At 45.1% G+C, this 25,275-nt stretch overlaps 1 long non-coding RNA gene across 1 annotated transcript in view; it reads left to right on the top strand.

The window, feature by feature from the left end:
* The window catches only part of LOC145342589 (uncharacterized), a 43,739-nt gene that overhangs the window by 572 nt on the left and 17,892 nt on the right, over positions 1 to 25,275 (top strand). The gene's annotated exons all lie outside the window — the stretch shown is intronic.

Here is a 25,275-nt window from a genome sequence, read left to right as displayed (position 1 = left end):
GATTCCCACCAATTCTCATTCACGTCAATGGCCAAGCCAGACAGCTGACATTCTCATGTTTGAGAACAAATGTGTTATCAAGACAATTTGAACAGCCCTATTCATAAAGTGGCTTTGGTGTTCATAACTTCTGCTGATAAAACTATGTACATTCTGTGGTTTTGTTGTTCCAAAACATGTGATTTGTCTGCTAAGTCTTCCTCCCATGATAAAGCAGCAACCTGCCTTTGGCCAAATTCTGATGCAGATGGAAGTGGAGAAAGTGGGTGCCCGGACATGCGTCCTTTGTTTGAACAGAGGGGAGTACGGTAGGATGAGAGAGGAATTGGCGAATGTTGACTGGGGGAGCGCGTTGGAAGGTAGGTCTGCTGAGGAACAGTGGAGGATCTTTAAGGAGATCTTTCTTGGTGCTCAGCAGAAATTTATTCCGATGGTTAAAAAGGACCGTAGGAGGAGAGATAATCAGCCGTGGATAACGAAGGAGGTAAAGGAAAGTGTTCAATTAAAAGCAGATGCGTTTAGAGTAGCGAAGAGGATTGGGAGAGGTTTAAATGTCAACAAAGAATGACAAAGAAGTTGATAAAGAAGGGTAGGAGAAACTATGAAGCTGGGCTAGCGCTTAATATAAAAAAGGATAGCAAGAGTTTTTATAAATATATAAAAAGGAAGAGGCTGGCTAGGGTGAACGTTGGACCCTTAGAGGATGAGAGGGGGGACTTAGTGGTAGGGGATGGGGAAATGGCTGAGGCCTTGAATAACTTTTTTGTTTCGGTCTTCACGGAGGAGGACGTGAATAGTTTGCCGGGTGTTAGCGATGGAAAGATGGTAGGAGTGGAGGGTCTGAATGACATTATTGTTACTAGAGAGGCGGTGCTCGACAGACTGGAGGGACTGATTGTGGACAAGTCCCCAGGACCGGATGGAATGCATCCAAGGGTTCTGAAAGAAATGGCAGAGGTGATAGTGGATGCCTTGGTGATTATTTTCCAGACGTCGCTGGATTCCGGGGAAGTGCCGGAAGATTGGAAAACGGCTAATGTTACGCCGTTGTTTAAGAAGGGTGGCAGGCAAAAGGCAGGGAATTATAGGCTGGTTAGTTTAACGTCTGTTGTAGGTAAAATGTTAGAATCTGTGATCAAGGAGAAAATAGCAAGGCATCTTGAGGAGAATTGTTTGATAGAGCAGATGCAGCACGGTTTCGTTAAGGGGAAGTTGTGTCTGATGAATTTATTGGAGTTCTATGAGGATGTGTCTAGGGCGGTGGATAGAGGAGAGCCGGTGGATGTGGTGTTTCTTGATTTTTCAGAAGGCGTTTGACAAGCTGCCTCACAAGAGGTTATTACAGAAGGTCAGGGGGCTTGGAGTTGGGGGTAGGGTGTTAGCGTGGATAGAGGATTGGCTGTCAAATAGGAGGCAGAGAGTGGGGGTCAATGAGTGCTATTCGGATTGGCGGTTGGTGACTAGTGGAGTGCCCCAGGGGTTGGTGCTGGGGCCTCAGCTATTTACCATTTATACAGATGATCTGGAGGAGGGAGCCGAGTGTATGGTGTCGACATTTGCTGATGACACCAAGATTGGTGGAACAGCAAATTGTGCGGAGGGTGTGGAGAGTCTGCAGAAGGATCCAGATAGGCTGGGCGAATGGGCCAGGAACTGGCAAATGGAATTTAATGTTGGCAAATGTGAGGTTGTCCACTTTGGTAGGAATAATGGTAGGAAGGACTGTTACTTACATGGCGCAAAACTGCAGCAGGCGACGGTGCAGAGGGACCTCGGGGTCCTTGTGCATGAGTCGCAAAAACCCAGCCTGCAGGTGCAGCAGGTGGTCAGGAAGGCGAATGGGAAGCTGGCCTTGATTGTAGAGCCTTTTCTGATGTCAGGTGGTCCTTGCGGAGTCCAAGTTTTGCAGAAATTCCTTCATCTGTGAGGATGATTAGGTACCCTGCCATAAGTAGGATTCCTTTCTGAATTTGTTTCAAGTGCTGATCATCGCTCTGTGCTTGTTTTAGGTCTTCAACCTTTGTCTGGCTAACAGTTACAGCTTCAATCCGCTCTGTAACTAATAGTGTGACAGAATGCGGACCCATGGACGGATTTGGATGTTTCTACCACCAATCCCAGAGGTCCTTCCACCATATTCCATCCTCACGTTTGCCTGCATCTGAGGGGGGGGGTGGAAACCACATTTATCCGGGGTATCGTACACTGTTCTTCTGGTCTTCGGTCGCCGTGGTGTCTGTGGTTCAGTTTGAGACGAGGAGTCGCAGATAGCAGAGAAGTACGTAGTTCATCCTGGGGGAGATCAAGATAGCACCTGTTAACTCTTATTAATACGTGATTCTCTTTTCCTTTTCTTTACAAGAATATCGTATGACTCCCCTCTTATTTTTAAAAAAAAAACAAAGTAGTAAGTAAATGAATAATAAAGGACCAATAGTGTCATAAGAAGGATTGGTCGGCAATCAGTGTTTAATGGGGTTGAGTGGGGTAAGGAGTTTGCAGAGCGTGAAAATAAAATGTTGGGCATGTGGCAGGTGTCCTTGTTGGAGGACTATGGCACAGTATGACAATAGATTCTTCATCCCACAATCAAACTGTGGTGTGTCGGAAGATTATGACACAGAATAATGTGGGCAGACAATAAGCCCTTTTCAATTGGGTGATGCGCTGAGTGGACGGATAAAGCTATTTATAGTTTGGACTGTGATGTCCTGATTCTTCCTCATGAGGGGAACCTATGTGGGCAGGCTTTGGCTGCCAGGTACCCATTGCATTACCATCTCTGGTAGTGAACGTCAGGTTAAACTGTTCTGGGAGTCCCGATACCAGGGGTGCAATAGGGGGTAAGGTTTGCGGGGTGCCCCATCCGTTTCGTCGGTGTCCTGTGGGCCGGGGTTTTATTCCTGAAGCCCTGTAAATTGGGGCAGGAACCGAAGATGCGTGTGCCGGTCCTGGGGATACCAGGTGGGGATCGATAACCTGGGGTACAGCTTGTGGACCGTAGTTTAGGTCTGGTGGTATGGGTGAGGGTTGGGCCTTCCTTGTGACTCAAAGACTCCTTCCAGGGTGAAAATTTTGCTGGGAGCCGAATGCTTATATTTGGTTGACATGATACCACCTGGCTTTCTTGTGGTCTACCATGATCTTGTATACCACTGGACAGAGTCTGGCATATTTGGGGGACAAGAACGTTCCGGGCTGGAAGACTGTGAACATTACCTGTTGCCCAATCTCATATTCGATGGGTTTTACCTTACCATCAAAATAGGCCTTACTTTGCTGCTTCCGTTTGCCTATCTTAACGGCTGAGGCCTGTTGTGCAGCCTGTATGTTTTCTAGGATGGCTCTCACAGCATTCTCATGGGTGAGGGCCGTGACTTCGGGCCCAGCCAGATCCAGCCCAATTAAAGGTTCAATTCCTCGCATAGGTCGCCCAGTCACGAGGACATGGGGGTGCATTCGGTGGAACTAAATACGAAATTGCATACTGTCATTAATATGAAGGGGAAGATTTTGTTCCAGGAGTGATCATTCTGCTTAACCGTCTTATGGATTATATATTTGAGAATATGGTTCGTCCGCTCTACTACACCGCTAGATTGGGCGTGGTAAGCTATGTGGAATTGTTGCTTTATCCCAAACAATTCCATTATCCGTTGCATTACGTAGGCAGTGAAGTGGGTACCCTGATCCGAGCTGATTTGTGGGGAAGGCCCCACCCAGTGAATATGTGTTGCACTAGGATGTCAGCCATGAACTTGGCCATGTTAGTGCGGTTTGGAAAAGCTTCCATCCATTTACTGAAAGTGTCTACGATGACCAAGATGTATTTGTAACCTCCCAGTCCAGACAGTAGGGGACCAATATAGTCAATCTGGAGATTTGTCCAGGGACCTTTCACAGGGTGAGTGTGCCTCACTTCCCCTTTGTGGGCATATTTAGGATTGTTCCGTGCACAGATAATACAACTATTAACGTAATGCCGCACATCCTATTCTAGGTTTGGCCAGCAGCACAATCCTTTAGAACATAAGAAATAGGAGCAGGAGTAGGCCATCTAGCCCTTCGAGCCTGCCCCGCCATTCAATAAGATCATGGCTGATCTGTCGTGGCTCAGTTCCACATTCCCACCCTCTCCCCATAACCCTTAATCCCCTCGCTTATCAAAAACCCATCAACCCGCGTCTTAAAAATATTTAGCGAGGAGCCTCCACCACCTCAACGGGCAGAGAATTCCAGAGATTCACCACCCTTTGAGTGAAGAAGTTCCTCCTCAACTCTGTTCTAAACCGCACCCCCCCCTTTATCTTGCGGCTGTGCCCCCTAGTCCTACTGTCCTTTCTGAGTGGGAAGAGTCTCTCCACCTCTATCCTATCCATCCCATTCATCATCATATATGTCTCAATGAGATCTCCCCTCATTCTTCTAAACTCTAACGAGTACAAGCCTAGTTTATTCAGCCTCTCCTCATAGCTCAACCCCCTCAACTCTGGTATCAGCCTAGTAAACCTCCTCTGCACTCCCTCCAAGGCCAAAATATCCTTGCGTAAGTATGGCAACCAAAACTGCACACAGTACTCCAGCTGCGGCCTCACCAATGCCCTATACTTTGATTCGCTCACTCATGGTTCCTGCTCCTTGATGGCCCTGGATGATCCTGGTTGGAATCACATATAGACAGTCCTTAAGGACAAGCCCATCTTCTACTAATATTGCATCTTGCCATTTTTCAAAGGAGGTGGGGATCTGCCCCTTTCTGAGTTTGTTTCAAGTCCTGATCATTGCTCTGTGCTTGTTTTAGGTCTTCAACCTTTGTCTGGCTAACAGTTACAGCTTCAATTCGCTCTGTAACTATTGGTTGCCAAAATTTCCCCTCTGCAGCACCCTGTTTGGCTAATTCATCCGCTCTTATGTTCCCAAGTGGGGAGGTGTGGTGGTGGGCCTTTACGTTAATTATGCCATACTCCTGGGCTTGGGCAGCCTGGAAAATAAATCTTAACAGTGGGGCTGATGGTAGAGCTTTCCCGTCTGCTGATGTGAATCCCCTTGCTTCCCATAGGGGCATGAAGTCTGTTAAACTGTTGCAGACACACACATTATCAGAGTGTATGTTTGTGGGTGTGGGGAAGAGCTCAGGTTGGTTGACTACATATGCTACCACTGCCAGTTCAGCAGCCTGTGCACTCGTGTGCTGGAAGAATTAAGTCTATCTCCCTCAGCGGCTTGCCTTCTTGGTCTTCCATATATATCCCACATCCTGTCCTCCTGTTTCCCTCTTCCACCATGGATGACCCATCGACAAAAATGTTTAAACTGTCCTGAACCTGAGTTTGGCCAATTTCTCCTGGCTCCCCCTTTTGTTTTGACAAAATGGCCCCTTGGGGTCTTTTATTGCCGGAACCTGGCATTCATGCCCCCCCACCACCTCTGTAGGTTAAGTTGTCTGCCAGGAGTGTGGGGACCTGGGTGTGTTTGACTGCAATGTCTCAACCTTGTAACATGAATGTCCACCGTGCAATATGTTTTTGACGAACCATCCCATCTTTAATTCGGCCATTCAGCAGTAGTTGTATGAGGGTGCGTTCTGTAAGTGTAGTGAGAGGGTGCAAGCCGACTATGTAGTTAAAGCGGTGCATTGCCCAGAAAACTGATAATAAGTGGGTTTCACACACTGAGAAACTTTGCTCAACTGGAGTTAGTATGCAGAAAGTGTAAGCAATTGGGCCGAGTCATCCATGCCATTCTTGGAGGAGCATGGCAGCTAATGTGTGTCAGTGGCCACTACTTCAAGGGCAAAGGGGAGTGCAGGGTTGGGTACCTGTAAGGCAGGGGTTTGTGCAAGGGATTATTTGATGTCTGAGACTGCTTGTGTGTGTCGCGCAGTCCAGACCCACGGGGTATTTTTTCATAAAAGTCTGACGGGGGAGTGGCTTTAGTGGCGAAACCACCTATGTGGTTACGGCAGTACCCCACTAAGCCTAGAAAGGAGCGCAGGGAGCTCACGTCCTTTGGTAAGGGAAGATGTGTTACAGACTTGATTCGCTTCCTTTCTATCTCATGCTTTCCCTCAGTCACTACTATACCTAAGTAAGAGACCTGTTGTCTCATGGTCTAGGCTTTCTTGGGATTTACCTTTAACCCTAATGTAGTGAGGAGGTTCAGTAGTTCATCCAATAACTTTAGATGTTCCCTTCTTGTTTCTTATAACTGGAGATCATCTACATATTGTACCAAACATTTTGGCTTGGAGAATCTCTCCAAGCCCTTTTCTAAGTGCAGGTGAAATAGGGAGGGGGAGTTACGGTAAACACATCCTGGTGTACTGTTGTCCCTAAAACGTGAAGGCAAATTTGTATTGACAGTGGTGATCTAAGGGAATTGACCAGAAGCCGTTACTAATGTCCAACACTGTGAAAAGTTTTGCATGCGGAGCTTGTTTCATCATGGCTTCTGGGGTAGTCACCACTGTGGGGGCTGTGATGGGGCTGGTCTGATTTAGGGCTCGATAATCAATTGTGAGCCTCCACGAACCATCCAGTTTTCTTACCGGCCAAATGAAGGAATTGTTAATGGAAGCAACAGGGAATAAACTGCTAATCACCTTGGCCACTTCCTCTTTGACTTGCTTAGGGAAGTTGTACAGCCTTTGGGGTTTAGGGTCAGGACCTTCTATGATTACTTCCTCTGTTATTCAGCCGCACTCATGCTTGTGACTGGCAAATGCCTGTGTGTCTGGCTAATATATCCTGTGCTTCAGAGTCCTTCGTCATTTCTGTGGGCCTGATCCACAATTTTCCAAAAGTAGAGATTCGGTCTACATATCTGCTGATGGCTAAGTCAACTGGGGATTGACAGGTGGTTGGCATTAGCCAAATACCACAATTAGTGGGGTCAAACAATAGGTGGCATTTCCTCATCAGATGGACCCGAGAATGTGCTCTGCCTCCAGATGGAGTTTAACCAAGATAGTTGGGTGGTGACATTATATTACCCATTCGAAATTCTAATGGGTCTGTTTCTAAGCCCTCCTGTAAATGTCCTGTAAAGCCACTTAACATTATTGTTTTCTTGGTAGGCAGTACAGCTGAGGTCACAGGATGTGTTAAGAGTGGTACGAGAGCCCCCACTTTCCCATAGGAACTCAATCCGGCAGCCTCCTTCTTTGCCTTTTACAAAAGGTCTCCCTACACTATCCCATTCAGTGTTGCAAATCCAAGTCTGACCCAGTCATGCTTCCAGTCCAGAGTCCAACTGCGGGTAGAGGCTGAAACAGGTGTCGGAGGCATCCACCGGAGTTGTGATGTATTGTCTGGCAGGTCCTTCTAATCACATAGGTTGGGGTTCTCCTCCATGAAATCGTTAGGGTGGTTGTGGAGTCTGGCTGGGCGGGGCTGTACGTTCTCTGGCAAAATGGCTGATCTGGCCACAGTTGTAACACTGTGCTTGTGGGGGTAGATGTCTGGAAGTGGCTTTGTCTTTTCCCTGTACCTGGGGTTGGGAATATATCGGGGTTCTGCACAGGGCTGCAGTTTTCTGTATCAGTGATTGGCAGGGGTATATGGGGATGGGTGGCCTGAATTTCCCTGTCCCCTGTTTCCACCTCCCCCTTTGTTATGCCAATCCGGGGCTGGGTCTGTGTGGATCAGGTTTGTCTTTCTGTGTTTTGTGGGTTTGGGGGTGTCTGTTTGTCTGACTTCCCATTTCGTGCGAATCATTTTGCGGATGGCCCAGGCTTCCATGTGTGTATTATCATCAGGATCAAAATTCTCATAGGCTTTCCGACTCCCCTCAGTGGAGTGTGTTATCAGGGTCCGGATCCATGTGGACTGGTGGTGTGCGTTTAATTGGACTTGATTTAATTGGTTGAAAACCACAATAAATTGGTTCCATAGTTGGCCAGCATAGACTGTCAGGTGTTCCCCTCACTTTTGTTGGCAGTTGTTTAAGGTTGTACTGGTTCATCCCTGTTGTAACCTGTGGCGGCCAGAATGGCTACCTTCATTTCTGGTAGGGTTCTCTTGGCTACCTTCTAGGGTTTAGGTAGGGTGGAACGGATGGCAGGACTTAAACATAACAGAATATGTTTAACCTGTTCTGCCTCATCTAGGCTGTTTAAAACATGATATTGGGTGACCTGGTCAAAGAAAGCATGTGGATCCCCGGAGGGTTCGAATACTGCAATCACTTTAGCTATGTCAGTGAACTGGGTCATGGTGTATGGAGTTACATAAGTCACATTGTGGTTCTGTCCGTCCTGTCATCAGGTGGTGACCAGATTCATCGATACAGGAACCGGATTAGTGACTGGACTTATTGGAATAGGACCAGAGGCTGAGACTGAGTGTTCCAGGATGGGGGCCGGATTAGGTGGTGCCGTTGGTTCCATTACTGGGAGGCAAGGTGGGGGTCCCCAGTCGGCAGTGATGCTAGCTGTTGCATAATGGCAGGCATCCTCTTCTAATGCCCCCCGCCCCCACTGTACCCCTGGGTATGCGCACATTACACCCCTTTTTATGGATAGTTGTGATTTTACATCTTCAATCTCACGCAGGCATTTGGAGTGGTCTGTTGCGCAGCAGTATTTGCTTTTCCTGCTTGGTTGCAAAACTTTCACTGTAGCCTGCAGGTCGCTGCATTTACATTAACTTTCTCCACCTGTTGCGGTGCAGCCTCTCTCTCACTGACAGCATATTGTGCCTTTTTGGAAGGCTTTATCACATTGAGCCTTGAATTGGCTCATGTGTATCATATTAATGTGGTGCCTTTTCTCCCGTGTGCCTACCTCTGCTTCCAATGGTTGTATGCGTGTGGTAGCACTCATTAAGTCCTGCTTTAGTTGGGTTACCTGGGCTTCTCTGTCCCATTTAACCCAGATAATCTCTACTTCTGCACCAAGGAGCTGTTCGAGACAACTAGCAATCACAATCGCCTTCAAAAGAACAAAGAACAACCCAGCACGGGAAACAGGCCCTTCGGCCCAACGAGCCCGCGCCGCCGCATCACCCTACACCTATTCTACCCTGCATGTCTACGAATGGAACCCTACTCAGTCAGATTCAGGGAAGAAATAGTGTCAATTTGGTAAAAACCGATTAGCCTAAGAGCACATCTTTGGGGTGTGGGAGGAAACCGGAGCGCCCGGAGGAAACCCACACAACCACAGGGAGAATGCGCAAACTCCCACAGACACAGGCCCAAATCCATGTGTCTGCACAGCCAGCAGTGCTAGTCACTGAGCTGTTGCGGCGCCCGTCTACCGGTCCAGGATCAAGCACACACACCGACATGAAGTACTAGGCCACTCCTGGACTTCCAAGAGCAGCCCACGCACGACCCGCCGTGTGCATGCCCCTCGCTTGACACGAGGTGGACCTCCACCTGTGGAATAAAGACAAAAATATTAATCTTACAGCCTGCCCTTCCGGTGTCTCCCGAGGTTTAACCCTATTTAATAGCCCCTACCATATCCCTCCATTCTCGTTTCACTCATGTGCCTATCTAACTGCATCTTAAACGAGTCCAACGTTCCTGCCTCCACCACCCTACTTGGTAGCGCGTTCCAGACCCCCACAACTCTCTGCGTAAAGAACCTTCTTCTCACCTCCAAATTATACCTCTCCCCCCTCACCCTTAAATGATGACCTCTCGTGTTTGTACCCAGTCTAGGGAGCAGTCTCTCACTATTAACTCTATCTATTCCCTTCAGTATCTTATATACTTCTATCATGTCCCCTCTCAATCTCCGTCTTTCCAAGGAGAATAGTCCCAGTTTCTTCAATCTCTCCTCGTAACCCAGTCCCCCCATGCCAGGCAACATCCTGGTAAACCTCCTCTGCACCCTTTCCAGAGACTCCACGTCCTTCCGGTAGTAAGGTGACCAGAACTGGACGCAGTACTCCAAATGCGGTCTAACCAACGTTCTGTACAACTGAAGCATTAGACGGCAGCTTTTATACTCTATGCCCCTTCCTATAAAGGCTAACATCCCATAAGCCTTCCTAACAACCTTCTCCACTTGTGACGCAACCTTCATGGATTTGTGAACCTGCACTCCCAGGTCCCTCTGTATGTCTATACTCCTAATCGGCCTACCTTTTATCACATAGCTCCTCTCTGCATTATTCCATCCAAAATGCATCACCTCGCATTTGTCAGGATTAAATGCCATCTGCCACCTATCTGCCCACTGCACCAACCTATCTATATCTTGTTGTATCACCTGACAATCCAGTTCCGTACCCGCCAACCCTGCCATCTTGGTGTCATCAGCAAACTTGCTGATCACACCACCTACGCCCTCTTCCAAGTCATTTATGTAGACTACAAAGAGGAGAGGTCCCAGTACTGAGCCCTGCGGCACACCACTGGTCACTGGCCTCCAGCCCGACAAGGTCCCCTCCACAACTACCCTCTGTCTCCTATTTCCCAGCCAGTTCTCAATCCACCTAGCTACCTGGCCTCGTATCCCATGTGCCTTAACCTTTTCTACCAGCCTACCGTGAGGGACTTTGTCAAACGCCTTACTGAAATCCACATAGATGACATCAACGGCTCTCCCATCGTCAACCGTTTTTGTCACCTTCTCAAAGAATTCCACCAGATTCGTAAGGCAAGACCTCCCTCTAACAAAGCCATGTTGCGTATCCCTAATCAGATCACAACGCTCCAAATGCTCATACATCCTACCCCTAAGTATTTTTTCCATTAACTTCCCTACCACCGACATCAAACTCACTGGTCTATAATTCCCAGGGTTATCCCTACTACCTTTTTTGAACAACGGGACCACATTTGCTACCCTCCAGTCTTCTGGGACCTCACCTGTGTCCAAAGAAGAGACAAAGATGTGCGCCAGAGGCCCAGCAATTTCATCTTTCGCCTCCCTAAGCAGCCTGGGATAAATACCATCAGGCCCCGGAGCTTTATCCGTCCTTACGCTACCTAAAAGCCCTAGCACTTCCTCTCTCGTAATAACTATATCCTGCAACTGAACCTCCGCTCCCTCCAAGAGACCGCACGATTCCGAACCCCTCTCCTTCGTGAATACCGACGCAAAGTATTCATTCAGGAGCTCCCCCATTCCCTCCGACTCAATACACAACTCTCCACTCTTGTCCCTAAGAGGACCAATTTTCCCTCTAACTACTCTCTTGCCTCTAATATAGGAATAAAATGCCTTTGGATTTTTCTTAATCCTACCAGCCAAAGCCATCTCATGCCCTCTCTTCGCCCTTCTAATTCCCCTTTTTAGCTCCCTCCTACTCTCTCTATATTCCTCCAGCGCACTCTCCGTACCCATTTGTTTTGACCTAACATACGCCTCCCTCTTCTTCCTGACCAAGTCTTCAATATCCCCCGTAATCCACGGCTCTCTAATCCTACCTTTCCCATCCTTTCGCTTAACCGGAACATACCTTCCCTGCAACCATTTCATTTTGTCCCTAAAAGCCTCCCACTTGCCAACCGTGGACTTGCCAGCTAACAGTCCCTCCCAATCAGTTTGCTGCAGCTCCCTCCTAATCCTGCCATAGCTCGCCTTTCCCCAGTTCAGCACACTCCCGTTCGGACGGCACTCGTCCCTTTCCATTTTTATCCTAAAGTAGACGGACTTGTGGTCACTGTTCGCCACATGTTCGCCTGCCTCTACCTCACCCACCTGCCCCGGCTCGTTTCCCAACACTAAATCCAGTATAGCCCCTCCCCTAGTCGGGCTAGTTACATACTGTCCTAGCGACCCTTCCATAACACATTTCACAAACTCCTCTCCCTCCGTACCCCCAGCTCTAGGCCCCCTCCAATTCACTCCGGGAAAATTAAAATCACCCACTACAACCACTCTATTCTTCCTGCACCTGTTCAAAATGCTCCTGCAAATGCCTTCCTCCACTGACTTTGGGCTGTTGGGTGGCCTATAGTACACCCCTAGCAATGTGATCTCTCCCTTTTTATTCCTCAACTCCACCCACACTGACTCAATCCCTATCTCTTCCATATCATCCTCCCTCTGCACTACTGTGATGTTTTCCTTGACTAACAGTGCCACCCCTCCACCTCTCTTCAACCCTCCTCTGTCACACCTAAAACACTTGTACCCAGGAACATTCAGCTGCCAGTCCTGCCCTTCCCGTAACCACGTCTCCGTTACAGCCACCACATCTAACTGCCTCACAAACATCAAGGCCCTAAGCTCATCCGTTTTCCCTGCCACACTCCTAGCATTGAAACAGACACAGTTCAACCCACAAGTGTCCCTCGGAACCACCTTCTCCCTTATAATTTTCCTTTCACCCAACTCTCTCCCAGCCACCTTCCCACCCCCCCTCCCTATTAGTTTAAATCATTCCTGAACACCCCAGCTAACCTCCCCGCTAAGACACTAGTCCCCCTCCCGTTCAAATCCTCCCCACCCCTCCTGTACAATTGCCTTTCTCTCCTAAACACCTCCCAGTGATCCACAAAAGTAAACCCCTCTACCCTACACCAGTCCCTCAACCATGCATTCAACTGCATGATCTCGTCATTCTTAGCCCTGCTCGTACTGGGCAGCAACCCAGACAGTGCCACCCTGGAGGTCCTGCTCTTTAGTTTGGCCCCCAACTCCCTAAATTGCCTACGGACCTCTCCCCTACTCCTCCTTCCTATGTCCCCCTCCCCTACGTGTACTATGACCTCTGCCTGGGTCCCCACCCCTTTCAAAATTCCCTCTACCCTTTCCATTATATCCTTTACCCCTGCTCCAGGGAGGCAGACCACCATCCTGGAGTCGCGCCCCTGCCCACAGAACCTCCTATCAATCCCTCGGACCCTCCCATCCTTCCTAAGCTTGGGAGTCCTTTTACCCATTTCCTTATGGGCACAACTCCAACAATTCTCTCCCTCAGATCTCTGATCCGGTTTCGGGGTGTCACCCCACTGCAACCATTTGGGCCACTTATGGTTCAAATATAAACAAAGGACTTCCTCCCATTCAGCATGACTGGCCATAATTATTTCCTTTTAGGATTTGTCACGAGGCTATGTGTAAGGGATTGGGGTAGGGGTCTGGTTTTCACTAAATTCCCTCCTGTAGATTTTACCCAAATTCCCTTGACTAATTCTAACTACAGGTTTTCCACCTTGTGTCACAAACAGCGGGTTTATGGCCCAATTTACTGGTCGAATCTGTATTAGTTCTTCACTCACTTAAGACTGACCGTCACGTGGGGCACCTGCTCTCTTAATTCAGCCTCAGACACAGACGGACTGTTGGAGAATACCAGGTTGAAGGTTTGACTTCGGAGCAATGTATTACTTCTTATCGAAGTCCCATCTGGGGTGCCAAATGTTGTACTTGCTAATTCTCAGATACTTTCAACCAGTTTTTATCCCGGTGCCCTTATTTGCAAGATGGACAAAGGACAAACACAAGTAAAGGTTCAACAAGTTTATTAATAATAACACCATTAATCCTTAAATTACTCACATTAAAAAAAAGGATATCCCAGATTCAAGTATACCACCTGCAAAGATGGTTTGGTTAAACTGCAGGCTCGATTCTGAGTCTCTCTGATCTGTCATTATGGAGGTGAGTCTTGATGGCAGCTTCTTCCTTCCTTCTCTGGCCAGTCTTCCAAATGGTCAAGGTCATCTCCCTTGTTGAGTCTTCACTCCTGGAAGTCTGAGATGTGTATGTTTATCTCCCTGCCTGCTTGCCTTTCCAGAAACTTCTCTGGCTTCTGGCTAATGAGCCCCAAAGAGGGGGTTCCAATACCTAGTGGGTTTCTTGATGTCTGCCTGACAGGACACCAGAGTCTGCCCCCAGGTGTTTATCTCATGTTGTTGTTTACATGTAACCTGTTTGTCGGATAACTGCAGGAACACACGGTAAAAAGTCTGACAACACCAGGTTTTAGTCCAACCTAAATAGGTTGGACTAAAACCTGGTGTTGTCAGACTTTTTACTGTGTTTACGCCAGTCCAACGCCGGCATACCCACATCAGGAACACACGGTGACAGAAAGTCTGGCCCGATCTGGGCTTCTAACAATAGGCCAGTGCACTTCAATGGACTGCAATGATCTCCTATTGGGTCTCAATAGAGTGCAACACCTTTGATGGGTAATTGATGGTTCAGGCCCAGACATGTTTGTGTATTTGTAGAATTGGCCTGCCCGAGGTTTGATTGTCTTTGATTGTAATACGCCCAATTCTTTAATTTAGGATATCCAATTTAATAAAACTAGGCCCTGATTATATTATCACAATGGTTAGAGCTGCTTAAGTTTCTTCATCTCTTTTTTTAATGTAGGCAAACAGATCAGTTATGTTTTCTAAATTATCTGGTAAGTATATGGAACACTCTGATCCAATTTCTTTTTATCCAATTCAACCAAATCAAGTCCAATTCAGAGTCACAGCAAGTTGAGACATTCCCAATCCAAGCTGACAAGACAGGGCTCTCACCTGCTGTCTTGGGCTTGAGCTACATGATTCAAGCTGATTGGAGTAGGCACTGCACCTCCTCTAAGGCTTGATCTCATTTGCATCTTAGCCAAAAGGCTGAGATGCGCTTTTAAAAATTGCTTCAAATGAAGCTAAAATCTAAACTAATGATTTCAACCAAGCACGGCATGTCAAAAGTACACTCGATCTTAGCCAAAAGGCTGAGAATGCACATGTTCCACCCCAACTGTCAAGACATAATCCAATGCCATTTGATGTTAAAGTACCACAGTGTACATGGGAACTCTCATCATTGATCTTAGTAAGGGCAATGGCTGTATCATTGGCAACTTGTTCCAAAATTAAGCGTATACACTCAGTTTCTCACATCACTCTCCCAACTCCGTATGAGGGAAACACTCTACCAAAAAACCAGTCTCCTTAAAGCTCATTGATGTCTTGATAAGGGAAGCAGTTGAGTATATATGGGATTACGTTTCCAAGGTAACATGATCCCTTCCATAAGGGAACCAAGTATATGCCCTATTCCCTCAAGTTCAATGTGTACTATTGAGAGTTGTTTCAAGGGAGGCAACACTTACAATGAGATATTGCAAGATTGGTCATTACTGGGTGGACTCAGACATAGTTGGCTAATTCAATCTACCGTGTAGTGACATTCACTTATGCCTAGGTTTCTCCCAGTGCCTTACATATTCTTAGCCCTTTTGACTTTGGTGTCATCTATTTTAAGATTAGGTTAGGAGTTTTTTTTTTCTAGATTATAGATAGGTATGCATCTCTTCATTTGGCCTAACCTTCCAGTACAAGACTCACTTCTGTGAAATTCTTTTCCTTTCTCTCTGCTAAAGAACCCTGGTGTCCTTGGAATTCTGAACTGTTTGATCTGCCATTATCAATGCCCCACATGGATGGGGGTATGTGAACAAATCCATCACTTTGGACAGTTTAGCATATGTATCTGCCAGGTATAAGTAAATATAAACGCATAGTCCCCAAGGGAAACATTGAATGACCTTAGATGCTGGTCCTGTCTAAACCAGTATCTGTATATTCAATACTAAAAGGATATTAAACACATGTATTCATCATGACAGTTTCTACAGCCTTCTTAAAAAAAAAAGTCCCAACCATTGGTTAATGTCAAGTTCGTGAAACTTATTTAAAGATTTGCATAGCAACCATGTTACACTTTATACATGCAATTTATTTGATATGTCTTGGTATTGTCTGTAATAATACAATATTGTATTATTGCTTGATCCTGCTGTTAATTCAGAATTCTTGGAGCACCAGTGGTATTCTGTAAATGTAGCCAAAGTGCTTTTCAGCTTTATGTTAGTACTTCATCACGTGAATTATTTCTATAACCTCGTTTCTAATACTCTCTGGATTCTCTTGTGCCATGGTCTGGCCTAATCTGGTAGTTCATCTGCAAATCCAAATTATCCCTCTTAACATTATGGTAGCTATTAAAGCCATAATAACCCTTTGTTCTATAGGATCATTCATCCACTGGTCGATTTCTTAGTAGGATATAGATTAAGCTGTGTCCAATGTCACCATTGCAGACTGCATTCTTCATTAACTAGGGCACATGTTAGTCCTGTGACAACCACTTCATAGCGTCCCTCCCAATGAACCCATGACCCTTTTGTGTCAGTCATGAGTTTCACCATTACCTTATCCCCGGATCTGGGTAAGTTGGGAGTAATCTCTGCCATTTTCATCCAGTCTCTATGTTGCTGTTGAGTGATTACCTGTTTTTTGAGAAAATGTAGGTGGTCTACTAAATCGTTCATACATTAAAATACTGCTCCTTAGCTGATTTCAAGTTCTTGTCCCCGTTATTCCCTCCTCTGGGAGTCGCATTGTTCTTCCTGTCATTAGTTCAAAAGAGATTAATCCTGTTCTTCGAGAAGAAGTAGCTCTCTATCGCAGCAATATTACATGCAAAGCCTGTACCCAATTGTTTCTTCTTCTAAAATAGCCTTAGCTAAACTATTCTTCAATGTTTGGTTCATTTGTTCTACCATTCCTGACCTCTGGGGGTGGTATGGTATATGAAATCTTTGTTTTATCCCTAACATTTCTTAAAACTCTTCCTGTTAAGTGAGTTCTCTGGTCACAGTCCAACTGGAGAGGCATTTCCAATGTAGGTATTATTTCTTTCGCCAATATCGAAGCAACAGTTGTGGCTGTGGTCAGAAATGTCTCTACCCATCGGGTAAACTGATCGATAATTACTAAACAATGTTTTTCCTTTCACTTGAAGCAAAAGTCCTGTAAAATCCATATATAAGTTTTGATTTGTGGCTGATTTTCCATTTTAATCCTGAAGGGATGACCTGGTTCCACCAGAGCGCAGCTGGCAGCATTTTGCTATGTCCCTTCCCATGCCCTTACAATATCAGCAGTCGCCAAGTAATTTGGTCATGTTATCTCTCCCTGTATGAGCTAATCCTTGGTATACTTTTAACAAAGTTTGCATTTGGGGCTATTTTTCTTTTTCCTTCTCCATACTCCATTATGGTCTTTTTGTCCTTCGTAATTCTCCCATCTCTGTTTCTCTTCTCCTGATGCCTATTCTTGTATCTGTTTTACATCAACGTCTGTGCTATCCCTAACTCGTAACGCTGCTGCTCCTGGAGTCTACATCCATTCCGAGTTCTGTTCTGTTAAATCTTTTGCTGCTTATTCGCCCAGCTGTGAATCTTTCTGCACTTGACCTTCAATCCTTCTATGGACCTGCATTTTTATTACAGCTACTTCCAGGGGGCTGGAGGCTATTTGGATTAAATCTCTAATCAAATTCTCAAGCTGTATGTATCCTCTGTTAGTTACAAAACAATGCTTACTGCAACTTGTCATGTAGTCATGTATTATACCAAATACACATCTGTCAGTATAGATGTTAACTCACTTCTCTTTTCCCCACTTTAAAGCTTTAGTTAAAGCTAACAACTCTGCTACTTGTGCTGAATTATTCTCCTGCAATCACTGTTGGTTAGATGTATTGACCCAAACAGGCACCGGAGTGTGGCAACTAGCGGAATTTCACAGTAACTTCATTGCAGTGTTAATGAAATGGCATGGTAGCACAGTGGTTAGCATTGCTGCTTCACAGTGCCAGGGACCTGGGTTCAATTCTCGGCTTGGGTCACTGTGTGTGGAGTTTACACGTTCTACCTGCTGTCTGCATGGGTTTCCTCCCACATTCTGAAAGATAGGCTGGTTAGGTGCATTGATCCGAACAGGCACCAGAGCATGGCAGCTAGGGGATTAACACTACAATGAAGTTACTCTGAAAGTGTAAGCCTTAGTTGTGACTAATAAATAAACTTTACCTTTATTTTTTTTCTTCATCATCTACCAATTCCCATGCAGTGTGGGGTTCTTGTCTAACCTATTTTCTTACTCCATCTACATGTAGGTTAATTGCCCCTTCTCTTACAAGTGGTTTTTCTGCTAAACCCTCATTTGCTCCCTCAATCGCTTACATAACACATTCGTGCTCCGATCTTTGCACTGTCAGTTCTCCTGCGGGATTTTCCCTTGGGTTTATACTTCACTTGACCTTTCTACCAAGCCTTCTGCTCGGCATCAGGTGCTTCTGGGTTATAAGAACATAAGAACATAAGAAATAGGAGCAGGAGTAGGCCATCTAGCCCTTCGAGCCTGCCCCGCCATTCAATAAGATCATGGCTGATCTGTCGTGGCTCAGTTCCACATTCCCACCCTCTCCCCATAACCCTTAATCCCCTCTCTTATCAAAAACCCATCAACCCGCGTCTTAAAAATATTTAGCGAGGTAGCCTCCACCACTTCAACGGGCAGAGAATTCCAGAGATTCACCACCCTTTGAGTGAAGAAGTTCTTCCTCAACTCCGTTCTAAACCGCCCCCCCCTTTATCTTGAGGCTGTGCCCCCTAGTCCTACTGTCCTTTCTGAGCGGGAAGAGTCTCTCCACCTCTATCCTATCCATCCCATTCATCATCTTATACGTCTCAATGAGATCTCCCCTCATTCTTCTAAACTCTAACGAGTACAAGCCTAGTTTATTCAGCCTCTCCTCATAGCTCAACCCCTTCAACTCCGGCATCAGCCTAGTAAACCTCCTCTGCACTCCCTCCAAGGCCAAAATATCCTTGCGTAAGTACGGTGCCCAAAACTGCACACAGTACTCCAGCAGCTCCAGTGCTCCAGTTATACCCTTTCTCCATCATCATCTTTATTAATTTTCCATGCTCTGGCACTATTGTTTGTATTAGATTATCTTCAGCTCTCCACTGAAAATCTTTTATATCTGGATTGACTGTCACCATCATGCAGTTCCCGTCTCTCAACCTTTTCTCTATTTTTCTGTTGAGCCCCTCTCTAGAGATCCAAGACCCCTACATCAGGACCTTCCGTTACCCCTGTGTGTGGCCCCATCCCTTGATGCCTCCCTGATGTATGGCTTTTTAGCACTGCTGCTTGGAGCATGCCAGGAGTTTGTCCCTGGTCCTCTGCATTAAGCACACCCAACACCTAACTTCTTTGTCTGCCATGTGGCTTTTTCGCTCCGCTGTACAGGGCAGCTGTAAAAATCCATCCTTGCCCCCCGCCCAAGCACAATTTCTTTACACAGTGACACTGTTTTTGCAACCTCTCGTACACACTTGTTTGGGTAGGTCAACTTACAGCTCTGATGGCTTGCCACATTATTCCTTTAACAACTCAGGTGGTAAAAGTAAAATATATTCACCCTCTTGTAGGAGATGCATCTTGCTGCTGGATTCCTGTGACTTCTACCCTGCTCACAGTGCCAAAGTTGTTGCAACTTGTTTTCAGAGATTACCTAATGCCGAAATTTCAGCTAATACAATGACTCACGAAGCCGGTATCCCAGTTAAAGATGTATTTTTATTTGACCAAATATCGATGGGAGAGGTTAGCATTGAGCAGTCCAGTGCCTTTCTAGAAGGGAAGGCCTTGAGCATCCCAATACCATTCTAAAGTTACAATGCATCAAAAAATTAATTTTACATTTCTCAAGTTTTACTTTTCTGGCCCATCCAGTAGTTATGAACCAGTCATTATTAGTACAAATCAATCATTGTTAATAGTTGTCATGTACCTTAGCCAATTGCATTTTACCCTGTGATATCATGGCATTTCATTGGTTCATGGAATCTGGATGCTTCTTCCCCCAGAGGCTTAGAAACAAAAGTTAAAGTTACCATTCCCACCAATTCTCAATCACATCAGTGGCCAAATCAGACAGCTGGTATTCTCATGCCTGAGAAGAACTGTCTTATTAAGGCAACTTGAACAGCCCTATTCATAAAGCGGCTTTGGGAACCATACTGTTTGTAATTTTTGCTGATAAAATTATGCAAATCCTGTGGTTTCATTGTTCCAAAGAATGTGGATTGTCTGCTGAGACTTCATCCCATGATGCCTTGCAACAGTCTGCCTTTGGCTAAAGTGTACAATTACTTTAAAATACAGCTAAAATACATTTTTAAATCAAAATACATGTTTAAGTCAGAAATTCTTGTTTAAATCTCATCCTTATTTAAATCTCTTATTGTGTTCATACCAATTTCATGTGGACAATTCCCCTGTTAGGCTGAGAGTCTGATCTGAGCTAATTTCACTCAGTACTGGTAGTTTTATTAGGTACTTAAATCCCTGATTATTTGAAATTTCTCTAACCTACTATGAATTTCTCTGACAGGATATGTGAAAAGTAATGTTTCTTGGGCAATATACAGACAAAGCATACCATTCATAGAGAAGGAAAGGAGAGAGTGCAGAATAAAGTGTTAAAGTTTTAAAGTTTATTTATTAGTCTCACAAGTAGGCTTACACTAACACTGCAATGAAGTCATTGTGAAAATTCCCTAGTCTCCACACTCTGCGCCTTTTCAGGTACACTGAGGGAGAATTTAGCATGGCCAAAGCACCTAACCAGCATGTCTTTTGAACAGTGGGAGGAAACTGTAGCACCCAGAGGAAACATAAGAACATAAGAAATAGGAGCAGGAGTAGGCCATCTCACCCTTCGAGCCTGCCCCGCCATTCAATAAGATCATGGCTGATCTGAAGTGGATCAGTTCCACTTTCCCACTTTCTCCCCATAACCGTTAATTCCCTTGTCTATCAGAAATCTATCTACCTGTGACTTAAATATATTCAGCGAGGTAGCCTCCACCACTTCAATGGGCAGAGAATTCCAGAGATTCACACCCTTTGAGTGAAGAAGTTCCTCCTCAACTCTGTTCTAAACTGCCCCCCCTTACTTTGAGGCTGTGCCCTCTAGTTCTGCTATCCTTTCTAAGCAGGAAGAATCTCTCTACCTCTACCCTATCTAACCCCTTCATTATCTTGTAAGTCTCTACAAGATCCCCCCCTCAGCCTTCTAAACTGTAACGAATACAGACCCAGTCTATTCAATCTCTCTTCATAAGCTAACCCCCTCATATCCAGTATCAGCCTGGTGAACCTTCTCTGTACTCCCTCCAAGACCAACATATCCTTTCGCAAATGCAGGAACCAAGACTGCGCACAGTACTCCAGCTTCAGCCTCACCAGTGCCCTGTACAATTGCAGCAAGACCTCACTGCTTTTATATTCTATTCCCCTCGCTATAAAGGCCAACATTCCATTCGCCTTCTTGATCACCTGCAGACTGGGTTTTTGTGATTCGTGCACAAGGACCCCCAGGTCCCTCTGCACCGTAGCATGCTGCAGCTTTTCGCCCTTTAAATAATAATCCCTCCTACTATTATTTCTACCAAAGTGGGTAACCTCACATTTGCTAACGTTATACTCCATCTGCCAGGTCCTTGCCCACTCACTCAGCCTATCCAGATCTCTCTGCAGACTTACTGTGCCTTCCATGCAATCTGCTTTTCCACTCATCCCACACAGACATTGGGGAGAACATGCAGACTCCACACAGCCAGTGACCCAAGCTGGGAATCGAACCCAGGTCCCTGGCGCTGTGAAACAGCAGTGCTAACCACTATGCCATCCAGTCATATTTAGGGTGTAGAGAGAATGTACAGTTTTAAAAGCATAGAACAAAAGTAAAAGATAAAATTAAAGGAAATGCTGGGAACAGCTTGCAAAAAGTCACCACATTCCAGCACTATATCATCCTTAATTCAACGCAGAGTGTCCAACAAATGCACATCCTCTGTCTCCTTCGAAACATTAGACTTCAGCTAGAGTTACTTTTTAAAATATTTTTTAATTCATCCGTGGGTCCTGGATGTTGCTGAATGGCCAGCATTTATTGCCCATCCCTAGGCCATTTTAGAGGGCAGTTGAGAGTCAACCACATTGCTGTGACTCTGGAGTCACATGTAGCCAACAACAGGTAAGGATGGCAGATTTCCTTCCCTAAAGGACATTAGTGAGCCAGATGTGTTTTTCCTGACAATCAACAATGGTTTCATGGTCATCAGTAGATTCTTAATTCTATTTTTTTTATTGCGCTCAAATTCTACCATCTGTCATGGCAGGATTCGAACCCAGGTCCCCAGAACATTGGTTGAGTTTCTGGATTAATAGTCCAGCGATAATGCCATTAGGCTGTTGCCTCCCCTTTTACTTAACAAAAACAGAAAATGCTGGAAAATCTCAGCAGGTCTGGTAGCATCTATGGGGAGAGGATAGAGCCAATGTTTTGAGTCTAGATGACCCTTCGTCAGAGTGGATACTTTGGATTAAGCCCATCTTCACCATTCTGCAGTGAGTATTTTTTGGCATCATCCCCTATCCAGGTTGGCATGATTGGCAAGTTAATAGTAAGTGTGTTAGTCTGTTTTACCTTGACGTCTGAGCTGGATCATGCCTTGACTGCGCTCTCTCAGCAGGGTTCACTGGATACAAGTAGTAACATAGAAATTACAAGCAGGCCAACTAAACCAACCAGTCCATGTCACTATTTATTTTCCCTGCAAGCAAATAATTTGATTACCTTTGCTGACTCTGTTCCAAATCACCTTATCCCCTTTTTCTCATCCCCATATTCAAGATAATTTTGAATTTTAACATAGATTTTGTCTCAACTACTACCCATAAAAATGACTTTCACAGTCTCTTGAGATGATACTGGGCTATTTGATATATTTTATGTTTAAAGTGGGGTTGCTTTAAAAGGCACTGTTTTGTTTTATGAGTCAATGCATCTCAGAAACATGCAGCAGATGCTAAGAATGCAGGCTAATATCTGATTGGTTGTATTACTTTGTAAAGTTAATGGGCCTTTCATTTATTGGGTTCTCCTGGGATTTTAAACTAAACATTTAGAGTCATGTGAGTTTTGATTAGGTTGGACTAAGAGTCATGTGCTTAATGGGAGGAGCTAGACTTGCAAGAAAGAAACTGTTTCCTTTTTCATTTTACACCAGAAGCAGTTGCTGCCTGGGCTGTCAGAATAAAGCAGTCTCTTTCCAAAGATGATCACCTGATGAAGGAGCAGGGCTCTGAAAGCTTGTGCTACCAAATAATTCTGTTAGACTTTAAGCTGGTGTTGTGAGACTTTTTTTTACTGTGCCCATCCCAATTCAATGCTGGCATCTCCACATCAAGAAATGTATCGAATCATGGTTAAATATTTGTTCAGTTGTTAAAAGTTATAATTCATTTGTTTTTGTTAAACTATGTTGGTAAATGTGAGAAACACAGCTCACAGTTAAACAATTTAGTCAAGTCAAGTTCTGAAGGAGCAAGATTTTATTTGTCGTTCTTGCAAGACCGGGTGTCTAGTCAAAATAGGCACACCTTACATAGATTTGCAGCACACTTTATACTGTTTTTCAAACATTGTGATGGCTTGTATTGTGTTATTCCCCCTTATTTGGCTGTTAACCTTGTTAACTTTAAACACTGTAAATGGCTTGTATTGTGTCATTCCTTCAATTAACACTCTCTCAACTCCCATTTTGCGCTTAATCTCATCACTGCGGTTATCTGTTTCGTGTAACCTAGTTAACTGTCTGTCATGTGCCTCCCCCTTTCTGTATGCTGCTGAACTCGTCCATCACTGCTGATTGTACTGTTAGCTCTTGCAGCCTTAAAAATTACACTACTTCTCACAATCCCCCCTTTTCTTTTTACTGTCTGTAATTTTTCACTAGCATCCCTTTTTCCAGGTTTAGTCCAGATATGCGCGAGTAGGTTGTTCCAGTTTGGCTAACATACTATTCACTTGCTCGTCCCAATCTTATATAATTTATCCAATCTACGTTCTTATTTATTGTTACCCACCAAAACAAGGATTCAAACCCAGCTGTAATCTGATTTCGAGCTTTAAATTCATCTGGAACTCCCCGAGGCACTCCTATGGGATCTAGATATATCTTTTCATCAAAAGAAATTCCTATCACTGATCTCTTGTTTTTCCTGATCCTTTTGATTTTTCAAATGCCAGGGTAAATGGTATAGCCAATTGGACAATTGCACATGTACCTTTCCACTGAGGGGGTAGAGTTGGCCTCAGTACCCTTCCTCCACAATACCACCATATATCTGCTCTGGGGATTTTCAATGATGAATAGTTCCCTCCCATTCCGTTCTCTGTAATGCTCCTGACCTCTGAGCATGATTCTAACTCCCCCATATTATGAGTTAACTCTGCCCTTTGTCGGTTCACACATGAAGTGTGATTCACAACGGCAGTGAGAAACTGAGGGGGAGTTTTTAAGTTCTTTGCTTCCACAGGAGGGAACATCAGGGATAGGGATGTGCAGTTCGGGTTGCCCCATGCTTCCTTTTCTTGATACAGGGCTAACATGCACTCCATACCTCTTCTGTCGCGTTTCCATCCCAGAGGGAAGGGTACTATTTGGGCCACTGGCTTCCCAGACGCACAGGCATAGCAATTGCTTTTATTTAAGCTTTTTACAGTGTATTTGACCCATTCTACCCAGGCATTAGTCTCCTCATACCCAGTCTCTATTTCAAGGATTTGTTTTAGGTTGTTTACTTCGACCACTCTTACTGCCCTTGGGTCGTTTTGGGGAACCTTATCATTCTAGTCAGGTGTTTTCAAATTTTTATCTACATAGATTCGGAAACAACATTTCAATTTGCTATCTTTTCCTCCCTCCTTTACCCTAATTCCAAATACTGCCTGGTGCAATTGTTGGTCCCTGGTCCAGTTACCTGTAAAGAAGGGCCCACCAGCTATGGAGTACCGGGAGAGGTTCTTAGGATCTAAGACTGGACTGCTTATTTTTTTTTTCAGTCCATTTGGTCCCTATAAGATTGTATTCCTTATCTAGGCATTCTGATCTTGGCTGCATATGTTTCTGATGAAGGGATATTATGGAAGGGAGTTTACCCCAAGGATACTTTCCGTCGGCATAAAATTGTAAGGATTCTACCGAATATTTTTGCTGGCTCACCAGATCCCCACATATTACCAAAGAACACAGGTCTGTCTCTACTACCTGTGTTGTAGTGAGATCCAGAACCGTAACTGAGCTCATAGTGTTTCCCTCGTCCTCTTCTAACTTATCTGAATTATATCCCATACTTGTAAGTACTCTCTTGGACAAGAGGAAGGAAGGCATTATCCAGGTTACCCCTTCCATTCTATCCCTTTCTCGTTACCTTTTAGGAGAGAACTTAATTCAAAACAGTTCCTTTCCCGCGCTCACGCCGCAACTAAAAATTGATTATTTAGAGTCTTTTAAATTTCAGTTTCAAAGGTTCTTCAGTCGGTTTGACCATCCACGTGTTGGAATTATCTGGAGGTTTTACCAGTCCCTTGATTATAGTATGATGTGTCCACCCCTTTTCAGCAGTCCTGATTACTGTCTCAGTTGTTAGGAG

The sequence above is a fragment of the Carcharhinus amblyrhynchos genome, chromosome 4 (assembly GCF_965287045.1).
Source record: "Carcharhinus amblyrhynchos chromosome 4, sCarAmb.v2.hapA, whole genome shotgun sequence".
In the NCBI taxonomy this organism is placed as follows: Eukaryota; Metazoa; Chordata; class Chondrichthyes; order Carcharhiniformes; family Carcharhinidae; genus Carcharhinus; species Carcharhinus amblyrhynchos.
This window is presented reverse-complemented; position numbering and strand designations above follow the sequence as displayed.